Genomic DNA, 20,953 nt, shown 5'->3' on the forward strand with positions numbered 1-20,953 from the left:
TGTGCTTTGAAGAATATGGGATGAAAATAATTGTTAGAAAGACAAAAGTCATGGTGATTGGAACGAAGAAGTCTGTGTCAAATATAAAGTGGGAGGGAATAAAATAGAACAAGTGAATAGTTTTCGATATCTGGGTAGTATTCTTAGTAATGACATGAACGTGCGAACGTGAAATAAAAGCAAGAATAGGAATGGCGAAAGAAACCTTTAGGAGGAAGAAAAGTCTGTTTTGTAGGACATTGAATAAAGAGTTGAGAGAAAGACTCATAAAATGCTTCGTGTGGAGTGTTGTGCTGTAGGGGGCGGTAACGTGGACATTACGTAAAGGTGACGAAAATCGACTGGAAGCCTTCGAAATGTGGGTGTGGAGAAGAATGGAAAGAATTAGTTGGATCGAGCGGAAAACGAATGAGAGAGTGTTAGAAATGGTGGGGGAGAAAAGAACACTTTTAGATATTGCTAAGAAGAGGAAGAGAAACTGGTTAGGACATTGCGTAAGAAGAAATTGTATCATGGTGGACGTTCTAGATGGTATGGTGGCGGGAAAGAGGTAGGGGACGAAGGAGACTACAATTAATAGATGATATAAAAACAGAAAGATCATACGTGAAGACGAAGAAGTTAGCGGAGGACCGTGAAGCATGGAAGCTTCTCAGCTGCTGCAAATGACCTGCTAGTAAGGGCAGAATACCTATGATGATGATGATGATATGTAAAAATACCGGTTCTGAACTTTTTGGAAGTGAATCCAGAGACAAGTTCGATTAAACAGAGAGATCATAAGATTAGAATTGATAAAACTCATATAATACTCTCCCTAATACAGACTTCTAATTAAAGTATGTCTGGGTATGTTCAATCTAAACTTGTAGTACTGTCGAATTTTGACTATAACATTTCGTAAACTTACTTTAACATTTATGTTTCCTGCTCATCATGAAACAAAAACAAGTAGAAATCTATGTAAAATCGCCTTGATTTTAGCGCATATATGAAGAAATTTGAGAAGTTACTTTTATGTGTGTGCAGTCCCGTAGCTAGGGGCTGGCCAGGGCGGCTGAGACTCCCTGCAAGCACCTTCAGCCTCCGGTGAAACTTTTAGTTGTATGTTCGTATACACAATGTATCAATACCTATACTGTGAACTCAAATTAGCTCCCCAAAAAATTGTCTGTCCCTCCCCCTGTCTTAGTGTTTTGGTTACGAACTTGTATGTGAATGTGTGTGTGTGTGTGTATGTGTGTGTGTGTGTGTGTGTGTGTGTGTATGTGTGTATGTGTGTGTGTGTGTGTGTGTGTGTGTGGGTGTGTTTTCGTGATTGATTAGGCAATCGGAATATTTCGTGACATATTTACAGTATACACTCGTATGCATGAAGTGTGCAATATACAAGAGTGTGCAAGTAAGTGAGTGATTCATCAACCTCCAGCCCATATTACCATTACTATGGACGTAAAAATTTGGAAGAAAATTCATTTTTGTCTTGGAAGCACCGGATAAGGAAGGATTTTTGAAAAAATGGAATGAAATCTTTGAGTTTTACGTCCCACAGTTATGCCGGTTAGGCTAAAGGAGACGGTGATGATGAGAGATGAATAAAGTGGTGGAATGAAGAAAGTGGGAGGAAACGGGAGAACCCCGAGAAAACCCACGAGCACGGTGTTTGTCCACCACAAAGTTCACTTGGCGGGGGCTGGGATCGATTATATATTCAAAAATCCTTGGGGGCGCGGTGGCTCAGTGGTAGAGCGTTCACCTCTGGTACTTGGGGTCTATACTTTTTGTCTTATCTTGGTGTCAGGAATCACCTCTCAAACATTGTCGGTGTTGTTTTGAAACACCCTAAATATATATATTGCGAAATAAAATACCTGAAACGAAATTAAATTTGTAGTTTTAGAAACAACGATAACGCCTTTAGGCTAAAGAAGTATGATTAATGAAAATGAATGATTATGAAGTAATGGGTAGAATGAAAATTTTAGGGAAGCAGAAGAACCTACGGCATTTTTCATGATAATAGTAACAATAATGTATGGGTATGGTTCGAAGATCGTATTCTAACATTCACTATGATACTACGAAATGGAAATGACAGAATCAGCTCTATTTTTATGCACGACATAACTCACACGTTCCAATAGCTCATGTTCTGGAATAATTTCCATTCAATTGACATACTGTCTTTCGCAAACCGCGTTTACCGAGAAGCGAACTTCCGCGGAAACAAACCATAAACATCTCCAATAATAATTGCATCATTCTCATTGTGCATTCAGGACACCAAGTTATGACACAACGTTTTCAGTGTGTGTTCAGTAAATCTCAGAGCTGGGAACTGAAGTTTAGTGACCGATGAACAACAGAATAAAGTCTTTTGTTTTCAACGTTTCAAGAAAAATAACACTCATAAATCTTCACTTCTGCATAATTTGTAGTATGTCATTTCTTTTTTGTTGTCCCTTGTTCCAAAGCCAGACTTACCAAGTTACTTCAACAACTCAATTGCAATTTAACATATTTGTATTATAGAAGTATTTTACATTAAACAGAAAACAAGAAGAATAAATACTCAACACTTTATGAGAATCACTTTTACCATGACAGCCAATAACGGTCTAGTCCTGTTCCGTCCATTTTCTGTCTACTCCTCTGAGAGAATTTCCATTTTTCTTTCTTCGCGCAGGTCAAGAACTGGCTCTTAAGTTGCTGAATGACTTAGCAACTTAATGTGTTTTTAGTTTTTATGATGATGGATAATAAATGAATGCACAAGCTGATAGGAAATATGACTAACATCTTCCCCAGAACTGACAGTGTCCAAAAAAGCGTTTTAGTTAGAAGAAAGTTCGTGATCAAAACTCAAGTACCTTTATTATTGTTATTTTACTGCGAACACCACTATGTATTACATATGCAATGAATTCTAAAATGGAATATACACGCTGTGTGTCTACTTTGACAGTCTAAATAGCTCTACAAAACTTTCTGGTTTCTTCTGTAACATTATGGAGTAAACCTCCTAAACATTTTAACATTTCTTGTAAGTCATACATGCCAACGAGAAGTTTATCTCCATGGAACTCCCCTAAATCCTAGGCATCTGTGTATATATAAGCTGAGTAGTTTATGAAGGATCCCTACTGTCTAACTATTGAGAGGTGCAAGAATGAAGTCATTGATCTGATAATAATTTAATTGTTAATGACAAACTTGAGCAGAGCTGTTCGATATATAAAATGAAGTATGTTATATTCAATGTTGTTTAGAGATTATAAAGATTTAGCATTTAAATGGTAGACAATTTTTGATATAGAAGTTGTTTTATTTAATAGATTTAAAGCTGAAGACTTCTTGCAAAAAGATTTTTATTTTATTTATTTATTGAAAGTTGTTAAGTGTTGAACATAGGGTCTAAGTGAATATTGTGAATGATTAATTAATAAATATATTATACGTGATGACTGAAGTCACTTTATGTATTTCGAAACCTCGTACTAGCTTTATTGCTCAGTAGAAAACTGACTAAAGGTTTAAACGTTCATTCGGCTTCAGTTGCAGAACTTTCTTATTTAATATTCTGTAGCTTTGCAACACTAACTTTAAAGGAATCTGTACAAATGTTGCAGTATGCGAGATAAGCCTAAAGGCGTTATCATGTAGTGAATCGCTGTTGTATATCTTGTTACAATAGTATGAGGTTCTGTTGCATCAAAATATAATAATAATAATAATAATAATAATAATAATAATAATAATAATAATAATAATAATAATAATAATAATAATAATAATAATAATAATAATAATAATAATAAAATTATATACTCTTACCAAGTAATATTCACATACTGCAAAACTGGCTTCAAATGAGCCACTTAAACGCGTGGCACCTATGTAAATATAAAGCATACATTTAAGTTTTTACAGTCTAGTCACAAAATTCCTAAATTTAATTTAGCATATTTCAAATTTACTTTATGTCAGTATTATTTGATTAAGAATCGATAGCAAAAATTCTGCATGTCCAACAATCCAAATCTTACAAAGAATAGAGAACATACACATATTTATTTGAAATTTCATGTGATTTACACTAATCTACTAAAACATTTTTACGGAATCTGATTTTATAGAAATTATTATATATAAGACAATCTTCAGCGACATTGTTCCCGTTTTCTGCTGAATGAACATTTTAAACATATTCAGCTCCTTTACCGTTGTATATATACACAGAGATGAGTACCAAAATAATGGTAACATTGAAGAAAATTAAACTTAACTAATTAATATGGTATGGGACCACTGTTAGCCTGCAGAACAGCTTTGATTCGTCGTGGAGTGGGGGACATAGAAGTCATCAATGTTGTCGGAGGAATATTGCGCCATTCTTCTTGCAGCACAGCATTCAATTCCGTCAGCGAGAACGGAGGAAGTTGTATTCACTCCAAACTATGAGGGCGGGGTGAAAATTTCTTGGCCTGACAAAATGAAAGACTGCAAATTTCAGTTCATAAATGATTTTATTTTTCGACATAATCTTCCTTAACGTCAATACACTTGGTCGAGCGTTTCTCCAACATCAGTATTCCTTCCCGGAAGTGAGAGTCTGGAAGGTTGTGAAAATAGTCATCCACGACCCTCTCAACGTCTTCATCCGATGTGAAGCGCTTCCCAGCAAGAAATATCTTCAAGTTTGGGAACACATAGAAGACCGATGTTGCCAATCAGGAGAATATGGGGGATGGCCGAGCAAATCGCACCCCAAATCCCGCAGTTTTCCCATCGCCAACGCACGCTTGCACATAGGTGCGTTGTCCTGGTGAAAGATGATTTTCTTCTTCTTCAAGCCAGGGTTCTTCTCGCGAATTTTGGCATCCAGCTGGTCAAGAATGTTGGAGTAATATTCGCCTGTAATTGTTCTCCCTTCCGCAAGGTAATCAATTAACAGGATCCCTTCGCATCCCAAAACATTATGGCCATGACCTTTCCGGTCGATAGATCATCTTCGCTTTCTTCGGCGCTGCACCACCTGCTTCCATCCACTGCTTGGACTGCTGTTTCATTACTGGCGTGTAGTGGTGAACCCATATTTCATCATTTGTCACAAATCGCTGCACAATATCGGTCGGATCACTTTTGAATCGGTCCAAAGATTGCTGCGAAAATCGTTTTCGCATTTGCTTGTGGTCTGCAGTCAGCAAATAGACACCCATCTTGCGGAGACCTTTCGCATTCCTAGTTCTTTGTGCAAAATGTTTCGCATCCGTTCTTCCGATATTCCCACAATCTCAGCTGTCTCACTCACCTTCATTCGCCTGTCGTCCAACACGATATCATGCACTTTTTCGATTGATTCCGGGGTTGTTTGCTGTTTTCGGCCTTCCTTCACGTGGGTCATCTTTGAGCGATGTGCGGGGACGTTAACATTCAGCTGCCCACTTTTTAACAGTTGACATGGAAGGAACAGAGTCCTAGTAAACTTTTGTCAACTTCAGATGGATTTCCGTAGGAGTTAATCCATCCAAAACGAAAATTTTGGTTACCGCACGATATTCAAGTTTATCTTTTTTCACAACTAAAGCAGCCCATACACGTAAACACATGCCTGAAGAAACAGCCCGACTTGTATGAAAAATGATAAAACCACAGACAAGTTGATCGTGTATGTCCTCGTTCATTCATGTTGAAAGTTTTCAAAATCTTCTGAAAACATGTTTGATGTTTTTGCCGTTCTGCATGCATGTTTACCGTGTATGGGCTCGTTCATGCAAGGTGGCTGTTTTATATTTAGGTCCGCCAATCACGACAGCGGAAGAAATCACGTGAGTCTCTCCTCCGTCGCATGCCAAGGTCGTGCAGTTGCAGAAAGAAAAAGCACGCGTTTCCTCGTCCTCCACATTTCTCAAACTACTTTCAGTATGTTGGACAGCACGTTGGTACGTGTGTGGGCAAAAAATTCTTTCAAGATGCATGATGAAAGAAACCTTTCATATATGTTGGTAATGCAAGTGCGTGCGTCTATGGCGCGCTTAACACGCATGACGTCTAACTGCAACAATGCCTGCATACAAACTACTTGAGAGAACAAGTTGACACTTGTTATACGAACAACTGAAAAGAGCCCCAAGGCAAGAACAATAAAATTTTGTTGATTGGAGTGCCATCTCTGGGTCAAGCCGAAAACTTTTCACCCCGCCCTCGTATCAACTCCAAAGCTGACCATAAGTATTCTAGAATGTTGAGACCCGAGGATGGGGCGGACCGGACAAAGTGCTCTGGTTTATGTTGATGTTCATTAAACAACTCTTCAACAGCTCTAGTACTGTGAATTGGAGCATTGTCATCTTGCAAAAGTGTATCATTGACCGGAAATAACATCTGATGAATTGTGAATGCGCTCACCTAAAATGTTCATCTCATACCTGGTAATAATGCATCTTGTGAGCGTCTTATCCCTACTGGGAGCTGAAGTTAGAGATCAAGGGCATCAGAACTGTCACCTATCAACTCTGGGATCTCGAAACAATGGATTCGACACTAATATCGGTTGTTTCGATCATTTTTGTCACCTTCTCACTCCCCATAGGTGTTCTAGGCGTTTTTTAACCTACAAGGGCTGAAGTTGGGTTTAGAGGGCATCGAAAGCGTCAGCAATCAACTTAGAGACACCAAAAACTATAGGTTCGTTTTCGTTCATAATTGCTCGTTTTCGATTATTTTTACATGTTACAATTCTCCACTCCAGGGGTACTAATGAGGGCTCAACTTGGACTAAAACGGCATCAGGAGTGTCACTATTCACCTCAAGGATACCGAAAACTTTGTAATATCGGTCCTTTCAATAATTTTTAAATGTAATCCACAGCAACTCCTCCCTAGCTGTGTCAGGGGTATTGCCCCACTGTACTGTTTCCGAAAGTGTAAGTAATATGTGTGTGTGTATGTGCATGTATGTGTGATAGAATAGGTCATGGGTCACTAGGTCACTTGGGTCAAGACTTTTGTCCGGGTTTTCCGGGTCTTGGTCTCGCTTTTCAAACATGACAGATCTGGAGACTCTAACATCTCTTATACTATATGTACATATAGAAGGGTAAAATTAGCACACACATACGTGAGAATGAAACGAGATTCTGTAATTGTAGTAATTATAAATTGTGGATAATGGTTTCCAAAAACCGCACTAAAATGTATGAGTACTGTTTCCCCTGTCGTAATTTTGCTTGAGTTACCAGGCACGATTTCTAAGATTGGCTTGGAGGAACCAATGAGTAAAGAAACAATGCTGTAGAGAAGGACGTAGTATCTGAAATATAATTACATGCAATTTATACGTAATTGTAGAGCCTATGACTATTCATCTGTGCTAGTTTTTCCTTCACTTTTGTCTCTGTGTGGCCCTAATAGCCTTTTCATGGTCACAGAAGTAGCGTAACATTGGAGAATTATGTTTTAATTTTGCAGATGACGACATTGTTTAAGACAAAGTAAAAATCAGGTTATGGTATAATTTCTATATTTTCTTATGTATAAATAATTAAAAACATTGGTCATTCCCTTATGCTTCTGGTTAAAATAAACCTGGGCAACATTTCCGTCCCCATGTGTAGTCGGCACCTCTCACCGTCATTATTTCTGATTTTACTGCCTTTCAATATGTACTAAACATTAGATTGTAGTGGTTTACTTATTGATTAGATTGATTTAAGTTTAGCGTCTCTTTCAGCAGAGAGGCTATGTGAGATGTGGACCTACAACTTAGCGTAGGATCGGAAGCACATGAGGCCCCGCCGGGTTCACCTATTGATTCACAATAGCGGGTTAACTGAAAATTCTGGAACTCAAATTCAACCACCCACACCAAAGAGGTTCAAGAAAACATCCAAATTTACAAATCTACACAATTGAAATCAGTAGATCTGGCGATTGAGCTTAGTAGAAACTAAACCTTCTGATTAATTGAGCAAATATGATACGGAGAACTCTAAATAATTAGTATTTAATGTTACAGCAATTTATTGTGCCTTATATATATCCTATATATTGGCTATATAATACAAATAAAACGTGTTGAGTGTTGTAGCTGTATAATGTACTATACAGGAAAATCGTTCTATAAACCTTCATTTCCTAGTGAAAAAGGTGAATTTAAACTTGCAAGTACCGTATATTTCCTCCCAACACAAAAAAGGAAGAACACATCAGTTCAGTGTTTCCAGAACTACACGGAACAGAATAACTTTAGCTCGACAAGTATATACATACATACAAGACAATACATTTAGCACCTACGGTAGAAACTGTTAAAAAAAAAAAAAAAAAAGAGTACACCAACGTGAAACATTGTTTGTATATAAGGGAAAGATACATTATGACGAAAGGAAAAAAATCTAAAAACGAACAAACAAGGCAAACAGTAAGGTGTTGTTATATAGCAAACGTGGGAAACAGAAAAATTCACTTTCATTTCATGTCCATTCTTGGTTCTATGCCAAATTTCTCAACCCGGATGGAAAAAGAAAAATTAACAAAACTTTCTCAACAGTTTTCTTCATAAACCTTTGCACCTAAGCTGACTTCAGAGCAGAATAACCCTGAACTTTTGTATACATTTTTTTCCATGTCCTTCCATGTACGTTTCTCTGTACAGGAACATGTACTATATATGCGCGAATCAAAACATTCCACTTTATAACCTGCGATTTATGAACGTAAGGGTAAGGGTACTTAAAACAACTTTATGGGCTGGGAAGGATTTTAAAAAAAAAAGTTTGAGACAAGAGTTAGAGTGCAAAAATTCTTAATGAGTCGTAGTTCATGTGGATTATGAAGCTGCTATTTTTTGATCTTTTAAATGGGTTCTGTTAGAAGGAACATAAATTCTCCTGAATGTTTTTTAATACAAAATTGATAGGTCAAGCAGCTTGGAAATGCATTCTAACATCTTAAAATGACATTATAATTTAATGAAAATGTGGTCCCGCTTGTTTACCATTTTGTAAGATCTAGTAGCCAAAAGCTGAATGAAAACAGAGAATTAGAAATAAACAAAGTTAATAGTTAGTGAGGAAGTTTATTCTATGGGCTCAAAGAGCGTGACTTCATTACTTTACTTTGAAGCTCACAAAGAGCGTGACTTTGAAGGTATTTACATAATTAAACAAGATTTTCTTTAAAAATCCATAAAATGAAGCATTTGAATGCAAGATGATGAATTATGAGGTTTACAAATTTTAGGATACAATCCATCTAGTAATTCTGTTACGGATTCATCGAGTCTCAGTCATACAATTTTCATTACTGGACTCTTAGGAATTAATTGCAAATAAGAGAACTATAAGCCAATAAATAAGTTTTTCTTTTTCTTTTGCTTGATGACAGATGTAAGAATAACTATATAATTTCAAATTTTGCTTGGAGAGAAGAGAGGGACAAAATTCACAGACAGTAGAGCATCGTGTCCAGATTAGTATACAATTGATTAAAAACTAAACTACGCACATGCTTTTCAAATTCACGAGGACAATTGGCCACCCCTGCAGGCTTTCTCAAATGATGCTCCTATAGGAAGTCCATGCTGTTTTTCTTAATTTTCAAAATAACGGAAACACAATTGAAATATCAAAATTCAATTTCATAGTATTTTTTTATCAGATTAATTTGAATTTAACGCCCCTTTTAAACGCCGAGGCTATATGAGACAAATCTTACTATTTAAAGTAGGATTCAAACTACTACTTGGGCTTGTATCCAAGACAAAAACGTCCAACGGGAATCGAATATGGGACCGCGTACCCAGAAAACACATTCATTAACCACTCGGCAAGAAAAGACACTCTAGGATTAAACAAATATAAGAGACAATGCGGTTCGTCCCTTTGAAATATTGACTACACCTTGCAGTTTGACTAATTTCCAAGAATTTCATCTCATGATTGACATACTGGGAATTTAGTTATTATTATTATTATTATTATTATTATTATTATTATTATTATTATTATTATTATTATTATTATTATTATTATTATTATTGGGGAGAACATCAAAATTACACTTTATTTATACGGTGCGATTTGACTTTCGAAGTTTAGTTGTAACTGGGTTTAAGAAAAATATAAGGAAAATTTGAATTATGCACAACTTTCACGGTATCTCGCAATTTTTAAAGAGTTTGATTTATAAAAAATACTTTATATACTTACTCTATCCTTTCAGTGGCATTTCAGGTATAGCTTGAGTGGAACAAGACTGTCCATCGATATAAAAGTATCACGTTTGTGAGAGTGGTATCGAATCCATAGTTTCTGGGGACAGGAGAACAGTTACCACTTTTAAAATGGCTTTTGGGACAAAGTTAGTACACCCACTCAACCTGGATTTTTATCAAGTCACTTTGAAATAAGGGCGTATTATAGGGGAGACTAAGGAGTTTAGAATTTTATGCGAAAAGTAAAGTATCTTATGGACTATTATCACTACACTTTTATCGTATCCAGAGGAGAATGGAAATTCAAATATTTTCATAAACATACTCTCTCCGTACGAGGAACGAGCATTTCAGCTAATACACGTATAAAACTACATGAACTGACTAACATAAAATCGCAAGTTCTTCTGATTAACGTGGAAAGTTGAAATTTTGCATGCTAATAGCTTTAGGAAAAACCAACAAGAAAATTGTTAAAAGTATACTTTTTACGTTTTCAGTAGTAAGAAAGGGGGATGAGAAAATTTTTTCCGTGTTATTTAAATAGACATTTCTTTTACATTAAATCTCGTATATTAAATAAGAGAAATTGGAATTTAAAAATTTAAAAATTAGTATGTTTGTAGGTTTTTGATATTATTTAAGTAAACACTTAAAAATAAAAATTTCCACTTTTAGTAGGGTCTATGGTGAACTAAAAACTTTATGTCCTGTTAATTAAATGGAACACCTTTTACACTCCATAATTATTAGGCACTTTCAGTAGAACAATAATTATGAAATTTTGCATTTTTGTAGCTTTCTGGAGCTAACACATAGCAAAATATATATTTTGCTGCCGAAAGTGAATATTTTTAGTTTGTAGGCAATTTAACGGGAAGGAGAAAAAATCCTATATAATTTAAATAAGCGTCTTTTTTTAACTTTAAAGCTCATGTTTTAATTAATTCGAATTGGAATAACAAGTTGAAACTCGATAAACTTCTAAGGTTTTGATAGCACTATCTAACTAAATCATCAAAAATAAAAATGTCCAACTTCAGTGATGTTTTATAAAGAATTGAAAAAAAATTGCTCACCTTACTTAAAGTGAACACCTTCTATACCCCAAAATTGTTAAGTACTTCCGATAGGTCTAAAACGATGGAACTTCGCATGTCTGTAGCCCCCCAAAAGTAACCCACAAAAAATGATCAAAAGTGAATATTTTTAGTTTATGACCCTTATTATCAGATGGGTTATTTTTCAATGAAAATCTTTTAAAACTTAGGTACTTAAATTGGAAAAGAAACTCATGCTTGTAGGTTTAGAAACTGCCAAACAAGAAAATCACCAACAAAATTTTAAACATTCTTTTCATGGGATTCTGTTTTTCTTTTAATTAGACCAATGTATATTTTTTAAAATTCCCTAACTTCCTTAATATTGATGCCAGAGGGAAAATAAAAGCTGTTTTTAATCCTCGTGAGGATCTGCACAACTTCTGTTTCAATCTTTTTTCGGTACGGTATCTTGTTTGAAAATGGTGGATGTTTGAAAACTTAAAAGTAAGGGTGCCATTTGGGACGACAGGAGAGGGCAATTGCCCCCTTGAATTCGAGAAATACATATATTTAATCGGGTAGATAGTAATATACTTATTTTAAAAATGTGAAATTTTTATATATATGGAGAATCTTGCATAATCTGAAATGGCGCTGTTGTATAAGCATCTTTAACCTCCTAACTATTAATTGCAGAGAAAAAATTAAATGTGTTAACAAAAAGCAGAAATGTTAAAGTTCTAACGCAGTTAATAACGGATAATGATCTATAACTTCTTTACTATTGATCGTAGAGAATAAATGAAAAAAGTGTTTAAACAAGCAGTACAAATGGTATTAGTTAAACTTATAACGTAATTAATGTTCCATAATGACCAATATTTAATATTTCTATTAGCATTTACATTACGGCTACTATTAACACGCTGTTTATCATTTTAACCGTAAGTAAAATGTATACAATAAGTCCTCGCTGTTAGAATAGGGGCCTTGTGTAAACTTGGAGCAGCAAGATGTTTTTGTGATTTATCACAATGCCAGTTGGCTTACTCAAATTGTTGAAAATGCACACGGAACCTTCTTATGGTATTCCCTATAGTCCTGTCTCCTCAGGGATCAGCACATTATATTATCCTGAACAGTGGTACACTCTAGGATAGTCAAAAGTGATCGTTATGTCTGTTAGAATGTAAATCTAAAGTTTTTGTGTCATTTAGTTCTTCTGCAGGTTTTGTTGCTTTTTTATTGTGTAAGTTAGTTGTGTTTGCGATTTTCTTTTTGTAGTTTTAATTTTTGTGTTCAACATTTATTATTCTTCAATTAATGTTAAATTCGTGTTTACTGATTGATTTACAATATTTCTCTTTTTTTCTTTATGTTAAATTATTGTCTTTTGATTTTCAATAGTTCCTTTTTTCTTTACGTTAAGTTATTATTGTTACAATTTACATTGTACACTAAGTTTTGTGTCTTAATACGAGTCTCAATTTGTTTTGTTGTTTCTTGCTACTATTTACGTAGTTTGTTTTCTTAGTTTTAATAATTATAGTTTGTTCAAACCAGTGGGTCTTAACCTTGTTTACCTGGAGCCTTCTACTGTAAACTCTGCATACTTCACGTCCCTCTCCTTCCCGCTTGTTGGTTAAGCGAAAAAGAACCTGCATATTGAAGACAGTATTTCGGTACGAGACAGAATATTTAAATGTTTGTAAATGATATGGCGCTTGTTGCGGAATTTGAAAAGGAAATCAATAATATGATGGAGAATTTCAGGAAAGACTGTGAAGAATATAGAATGAAAATAAATGTTAGAAAGTCAAAATCCATGATGATTGGGACGAAACTGTCGGTGTCAGAAATAGGAATGGCGAAATTCATCTTTAGGAGGAAGAAAACTCTATTTTTGAGGGTCTTGAATAAAGATTTCAGAAAGAGATTCATAGAATACTTCGTGTGAAGTATTGTATTGTATGGAGCACACATATGGACATTACGCGAAAGTGATGAAAAACGACTGGAAGCTTCGAAATGCGGATGTGAAGAGTAATAAAGAGAACTAGTTGGTGCGAGTGGGAAACGGAATGAGAGGGTATTCGGAATTCTGGAGAAGAAAAGAGTAATTTTAGATATTATTGGAAAGAGGAAGAAAAAACTGATTGGGACATTGGCTAAGAATGAACTGTATCATGAGGGACGTGCTAGAGGGTATGGAGGCAGGAAAGAGACAGAGGAAGCGAAGGAGGCTACAATTGATGGATGGTATCAAAACAGAAAAAACGTACGTGAAAACGAAGAGTATGGAAGCTTCTTAGTTGCGACAAATGACCTGCCAATAATGGTAGAATACCGATGACGATAATAATGATGATGATACTAGATCATATATATACTTATAAAATATACATGTTGAAAACATAGGGGCAAAATTTCAAATTTAGAATCCTGATGTTCTTCATATGGTGACCATTATCACATGTAAAATTGGAAGAAAAACTTGAAAATAACAGCTAAAACCTTGAAACACGTTAAAACTCTTGAAAAAATATTTTTTTCTTGTAACTCTTAGCAAAGTCGTAAGTACTAACGTTACTATATTTTCAAAAGTGTAGTATCAACACGTTCATTTATTGTCATATACGTATTTTACAAAACTCTGTATCAAAATGTCGACTTGTGTGTAAACGTGCACACAGAAGCAAATATTAATAAATAAAATAAAATCTTTCAGTTTTACGTTTCAATGTTAAGCCCTGTATGCTGAATGGACGGATGATTAATAAAAGTGAATGATCATGAAGAAATTGATGGAATGATAATGCGAGAGGAAATTAGAGAGAGCCAAAAATTTCCCAATCACGATTTTATCACTACAAATTCACATAGTCTGGTATTAAACCAGTGACACCTTGCATCAGAGGTGATTGTTCTACCATTGAGTCACCGTATCCCCCTTCCAAGCCATGGTGGTGCTAATAAATACATTATAGTCGTTGTTAGGCTATTCTTAACCTTTGACCTACATCTCAATCATTACACTGACCGAACTTCTCACGTGGCTTGGTTTTCTAAGAATGTTGTTCATTAAGATGTTCCAAGGAACTTTCCGTATTGAAATACAGTATTCATCACAAACCTGTAATTTTGATCATTCATTAATTACCAAGAACAACATCCAGATATCCACTTGTTCTTATGTATTACGGAAACATGATTTGCAAGTTAATGTGTAGGATTGAGTGTATCTCACGTTCAGACCCAAATACCGTTTGCTCTGTAACACATGCACTGGAAGGGAATCAGATCATTGCTTAGAACCAATAGCATTGAATGAGGAAACAAATGCAAATCTGCGATCACGAATTGCCCTGTGGAGATCAGTGAGATGATGTCTTGCGAAAAAACCCAAACACACCCACCACTGAGTTTAAATGTCGACGCGATTGCGTAATAATTCCTTCCCAAGAGCATGATAAATCTTCGTAACATCATGGATCACGATCCAATTGGGAAGATCCTATCCAACCTAAAACAATTGAACTGTGTTCCGAGAAGAATGGACCTGAAGGACATGTCGTGCTGTCTTCTAGTTTTTTTCTTTTTTAAATAAAACAAAACGGCTTTGGAAAGCTCGATGCAAAGTCCTTTCGCTTTCTTTAACCCAGATCTTATCCTAATCAGTTAGAAACAAAAATTCCGTACCATTTCAATGTTGGCTGTGTGAGTGAACTGTGTGCACTTTCACCTTGTTTTCACCCGATATTTGCCACCAGAACTTGTTGCTGCTACATACAAGGGAATCTTCATGTGTTAACTCCAGTACAATGGGAATCGCCTATTCACTTCAGATTAAAGAACAAACCTTTCTCAGTCAATCGTAAGAAACACAAAGAATAAAAAAAAAAAAAAAAAAAAAAAAAACTCAACCAGTTCAAAATGTTTTATATTTTTCTATATGTGCATATTTACGTGAAATACAATAAAATTCTAGCTAAATTCGATGCATTTAGTGAAAGGGAAATTTGTAATACCGTTCCTGATTATCAAAGTTCTGTATGTCACATCGCTGGAGGTCAGACTGGTGTAGACAAGCGGTCTGAAGCTTAGGCTGGTGATCGTAAGCCGAAAACTCGTGTGTTCTAATCCCACTCAAGCACATGGGCATTTTTGAGTGGGACTCGAAATTACCAGGTGCGAAATCATAACAGTCGAAGTGGAGTTGAGACCGGGGCGTAGAATAAGCTCTCTCGTTTTGTCTGGAATGTTTCGATATACAAAGCTCACATTATTAAACATCCATTATTAGGGATACCACTAACCACAAGTTCACACATTAATTACATAAGAAATAGACAGTGGCCTATTTAGGTTTTTGTTTCGGGGAGGCTTTTTACAACACGTGGATAAACACTTATATTTTCCTTAGAAATGATAAGAAGGATTATTGTTGTATGTGGAATTTCGGGGGGGAGCTTGAGCCCGATAGCCACCCCCGTAAATACGCCACTGGAAATAGACCTACATAATGTGTCTTACATATGAATTACTGTAAGCAAACTTCATACATCTGAATTACTGTAATTACTGCAAACTTCTAATAATAATGTACTTCATTCAACACCAGTAAGCTATTAATGGGAAGGAATTTTCTTCCAAACATTTTAAATAGAGGAAGAATTCTCTCAACCCCTTTCAGGATTTTGCACTATTTTTCTTTTTTTAAAACTGTCCTCGATGTTTCTGTGTTCATGTGTCTGTCGAGTCTAAGAAAAAGTTAAATAGAAAACTGAATTCGTAAGTTCGATAATTAAGTTTCTTTTAAATGGTTACAATCCACGCTTTCCGTTCGCATGGGTCAATACAGGTTTATATATTTATCTTAATCAAGCATTATGAGGTAGTTGATCCAGCGTGAGTTAAGAGATAGCGATTCTAGTTGAAAAAGCCGGCGATGAAAACTGAAGTTCTGACTGAAGTCCACCCAAATTCTGTACAGAGTGAATGACTGGCCCCAATTCTTCATGGGCTGTGGAAGGTTACTTTTATTTAGTAGAAGATATAGCACAGAAGAAAAATAGATCAGTATATTGTGCAACCTAGAAACCAACAGATCTTAGTATAGTAGAAATCCGTTATACTGCACCTCGAAAGATCTCGGAAACTGTAATAATCGCGGGTACAAACATGTTTCCCCGAAGCCTGATTGAACTTTCAGATTTTTGTATGCGTCCAATCTTGTTTCAATATCTCCGGCTCCGAAAATTGTTTTAAGCCATTAAGAACTGTTTGAAATGCCCGGCCTTTGCAAGGGAAGAATAAGGTTTATGCGAAATATTTGAAAGTAAAGGAGTGAGTAAGCCAAATAACGAAAAGCAAGACCTTCAGTGTTGCCACTATCAATTCCAGGACCCGCTAACTTTCCCTTTTTTGCCTAAATTTCGGATTAACTGTCATCGAGTTGTTGCCAATTAACCTGAGCTAACCTAAACTTTTTTGAAAATTTTTCTTGTAGCAACCAGACCTTGTATCATATTTTTGTCCATTTCTACTAATAAAGAAAATGACTTGAACTCAAGACCTGACAATTGGGAATCCCATGCTCTACCAGTGAGCTAACATGAACACAATATGTCATATGCATAGCCATTCTGGAGGAAAATGACTTTGAATTCCCGGAGTTTGATGACAATGATACTCATATACGTTGAAACTGTTTTAAACTTGGTATATTCCGAAACCCGGGAGTCTCGATGTAGCAAATGTTTGAACACAATTAAACAGAATTGCAATAAAAATATTTTAATTTACTTCCATTATTGAATTAATGAAAATGTGGACTTACATGTATTCATTCCTACAGCCCTGTCAAATTTGTATGTTATGTTTCATATTTTTGATTATGACATTATGGCTTTCCACATTTGCGAAATTCCTAAATTCCGAAATTTAAGAGGTTCTGGAATTCGGAAATTGAATTAACGACTTCCTAATGCTACTTATACAACTAACGCTGGTCCTTATGTCAAAACCTCGGGTTAGAAGTGATATTTAACGAAAATACAATTATTTACGTTTCAGTCTTCCTTGTGAAGTGTGAGGAGAAATGCGAATAATTTCAAAAGAATAGGACAAAGCACTTTACTCAAATTAAACAATAAATAATGCATTTTACTCTGCATTACTCTGATCACACATTAGACGAATAAAGTGCATATACAACTTACACAACAATATAAAGCTTTAGCAATGAATTAAATGAACGGCAGACGCAAATGTCTCATATTTAATAATTATAATCAGGGCCCGGATTTTGTTGACCTAAAATTTTCTAAAAAGTGACCTATAAAATGACACTAAAATTCCTGAAAAATGACCCTAAAATTCACAAAAATTGACCTTAAAACTTGCGTTTCTTAAAACGTTTATTTCGTTAAACATTGTCATTTTTTGAATATCTAGTATTAGATTTTAATTACCATTTCTCATTCTCAAAAGTTTTGTTTCAGTTAGTTGCAGTCTATTGATCAGTCCATTGTACGGCATTGTACGTACTGAAACCGTCAATTCACTCCCGAGTTGCAACTAGGAAGCACACTTAAAGAATAGATGTTCGCAAGTGTAGACTGTATACATGAGAATAATAGATAAAAACCCTTTAAAATCTTTGTAGGTGTTCTAATCCATTTATAGTTACTCACGTGATCACATTCTTTGTGGTTAATAATCCAAAACCATATTTGGCCACCTACGAACTCCTACCCCTACTCAACCAGCTAAAGCTTAGTGTTCATTAACTTTTGAGGAACGCTGTTTTTCCACTTCAATAAGTCAGGAAGCAGGAAAAGAGGTAACTTCGTATTTTTCAAATACGTAAATAGTGTTAATTTTAAGATTTCCTTATGTAGAAGGAAAAGACTAAAATGACCATAAGTGACCTGAAAGTTACCTTAAAATATTAAAAAATTACCTGAAACTTCAAAAATCTAAAAAGTGACCAAAAGTTGACCCTAAAACAATATATTTTTAGAATCTTGAGTTGAAGAATAACGTTTTTATTTGAAGTTGCCTTGTCCTATGCGTGACAGAAAAAAGTTGACTTGTCAATAAGATCCGGGCCCTGATTATAATATTACTCGTATCTTGAAGAACGTAAATCCCATGCTGTAATGAGAATATTGAGAAGTAGCCTCCGTAAGACTAATAGCTGACGTTCACATATAATATACCGACGTTCTGTCAACGCCTACCACATCTCAGATGTTATATTTTAAACATAATTACTTGTCTTGAAATGATTGTATGCAGTGGCGTATTTGGGGGGGCTTCCGGGCTTAAGCCCCCCCGAAATCTTTCTATAATAAAGTATATGAAATATCTTGCAGAATTTTCACATTTTCAGGCAAAGCCCCTCCCGAAACAAAATCGTAAATACGCCACTGATTGTATGAATATATATATATATATATATATATATATATATATATATATATATACAGCGACTTATTTTAATATAATTACTTTATATAATTATTCATGGATTCAGGAATACTGTGTATCATTAAATACAAAATAGTTTCTCTCAAACGGGAATCGAACTCACATCTTGTTTAGCAGTCCTGCGCTTACTACTGAGATAACGTGATCACTAGTGCCTAAAAACCAGTATACATAGTATATGCAGGTGCTCATATGTATACATAGCTTTGAAATACTATATCATTATATATTTCAATAAATGTTACTTTTTTCTATACTTAATAATATTTCAACTTGTCTTATTACACTTAAAAGAAGAAAAACACTTCTGCATATTTTTTCCCGATTATGACAATTGGCTTAGGGGCTCGAATCTGATATCTTTTGTTTACTGTTTCCGAGGATCCGAAGTTGGACTTTGAAAATTTTTTAGCTCAAAATAGTCAGAATCAACGCGCTCATTCTTCTTGGAATAGGATATAGGGGGGAGGGGGTACGATCTTTACTTACCAGACTTTAGAACATATCGTCAGTTTGAGAAAATGATTTTTTCCTACTTAAGCTACATTTACGATGTACAATATTGTTTCTACTAATGTCCTCCCCATGTGGGGGGCAGATTGGTACTGGCTTGGGGAAGATTGGTACGAGCAAAGTGAAATATCACACAGAGTTTTTGGTAATAGAGATAACGTAATTTTTTGTTTTATTTTTCCATGAAATATTTTGAAATATAATATTCTATTAAACTTCCACAAACTCAAGTATTTTAACAATTGATTTATCGACCTACAGCATAGAATGGTGTCCCGGGTCATCCTAGCCACGTGGAACTTAGCGTTGTCCTGTAACTGCAGGAACCCTTTGCGATTCAGATGTGTTGGTTCTATAGTTTTGAGTTGTTCTTGAATACAAGTCAACTACTCACAGTACAAAGTTGCATTGATGCTCTGACAAACTGGTAGCAGTTCCCGATGAACGATGCCATGAGCATTCCATCAAACCCAGAGGAGGACCTTCTTTTGGTGCAGTGCTGGTTTTGGCTGTTTTTGAACCGGTTCATGGGATGCTAACCAATGATGACGGCGCCTTGGAGCTTGGTACAGAACCCACTTCTCATCATATGTCAACACCCTTCCAGAAATTTCTCCTTCCTGAGACAAGACAACAAAGAAACACAGGTATCTGCTCGCGTTGCATTCTCGCTCGGATCCAATCACGTGTAACCCATCGATCCAACTTGTAGTGCTTCTCAAATTGATGGAAATGCTGCCGAACGGTTTCTTCACACATACTGAATTGTAGTCTCGGTTTCTCACACGTCTGGCCACTGTTCGCCTTAATTCCTGTCTGAAGATCTTCATTTTGTACCTCTGGTGGTCTTCTGGCACGTGGTGCGTCTTCCAGTGTTTCGCCACCGTTTTTAAACTTGTTAAACTGCCGTTACACTGTCCGCGTAGTCACGACACTCTCACAAAAGGCCTGGTATATCTTCTCCCTTGCTACAACGGCGTTTGACTCCAGTTTGAACTCGTACACCATACTCGGCCTTAGGGTTCTCTGTGGAAGTCCCCGCCAAGTGAACTTTGTGGTGGACAAACACCGTCTGCGTGGGTTTCCTCGGAGTTCTCCCGTTTCCTCCCGCTTTCTTCATCCCATCATTTCATTCATTATTCATCATCACCGTCTCCTTTAGCCTAACCGGCATTAGCGTGGAACGTAAAACTGAAAGATTTCATTTCATTTCATTTCTGTGGAGGTCCCATGGTTACTCTGTCCTTACGCAAGTTCACGGTGTAACTGAACTGCCACAATCAGGTAGTATGTTGGGTATATCCACACCAACAACTGACCTTCGCCTTATCTTCATTCGAATTCAACTCACGGTGTGAGGACCAATTGAACACAGATCTCCACAAAAGGCGACAGAACTTTCTTGGCTACCTTTATAATATTAAAGTTTCAAGAACTTCGCCGAATGACTTTCAAATATGTTGCTGAAAGTCGAATAAATGACACTTACTACGCGCTGGTTTTTAGCGTCCATGTACAAATATATATTTGAGGTTGATTTTGTTAGACATGTGCCTATTAAAATCACTCGCATGTTATGAGCTGGGGGAAAGAATCTTCACATGTTTGCTATCAAGGCTCCTAAATGGTTAAACAATTTTCCATTCGAAAGTTTGTGTGCCTATAGGCTATACCTATAGTTCCGGAA

This window comes from Thermobia domestica, chromosome 11 (genome assembly GCF_964235325.1).
Source record: "Thermobia domestica chromosome 11, izTheDome1.hap1.1, whole genome shotgun sequence".
Classification (NCBI taxonomy): domain Eukaryota; kingdom Metazoa; phylum Arthropoda; class Insecta; order Zygentoma; family Lepismatidae; genus Thermobia; species Thermobia domestica.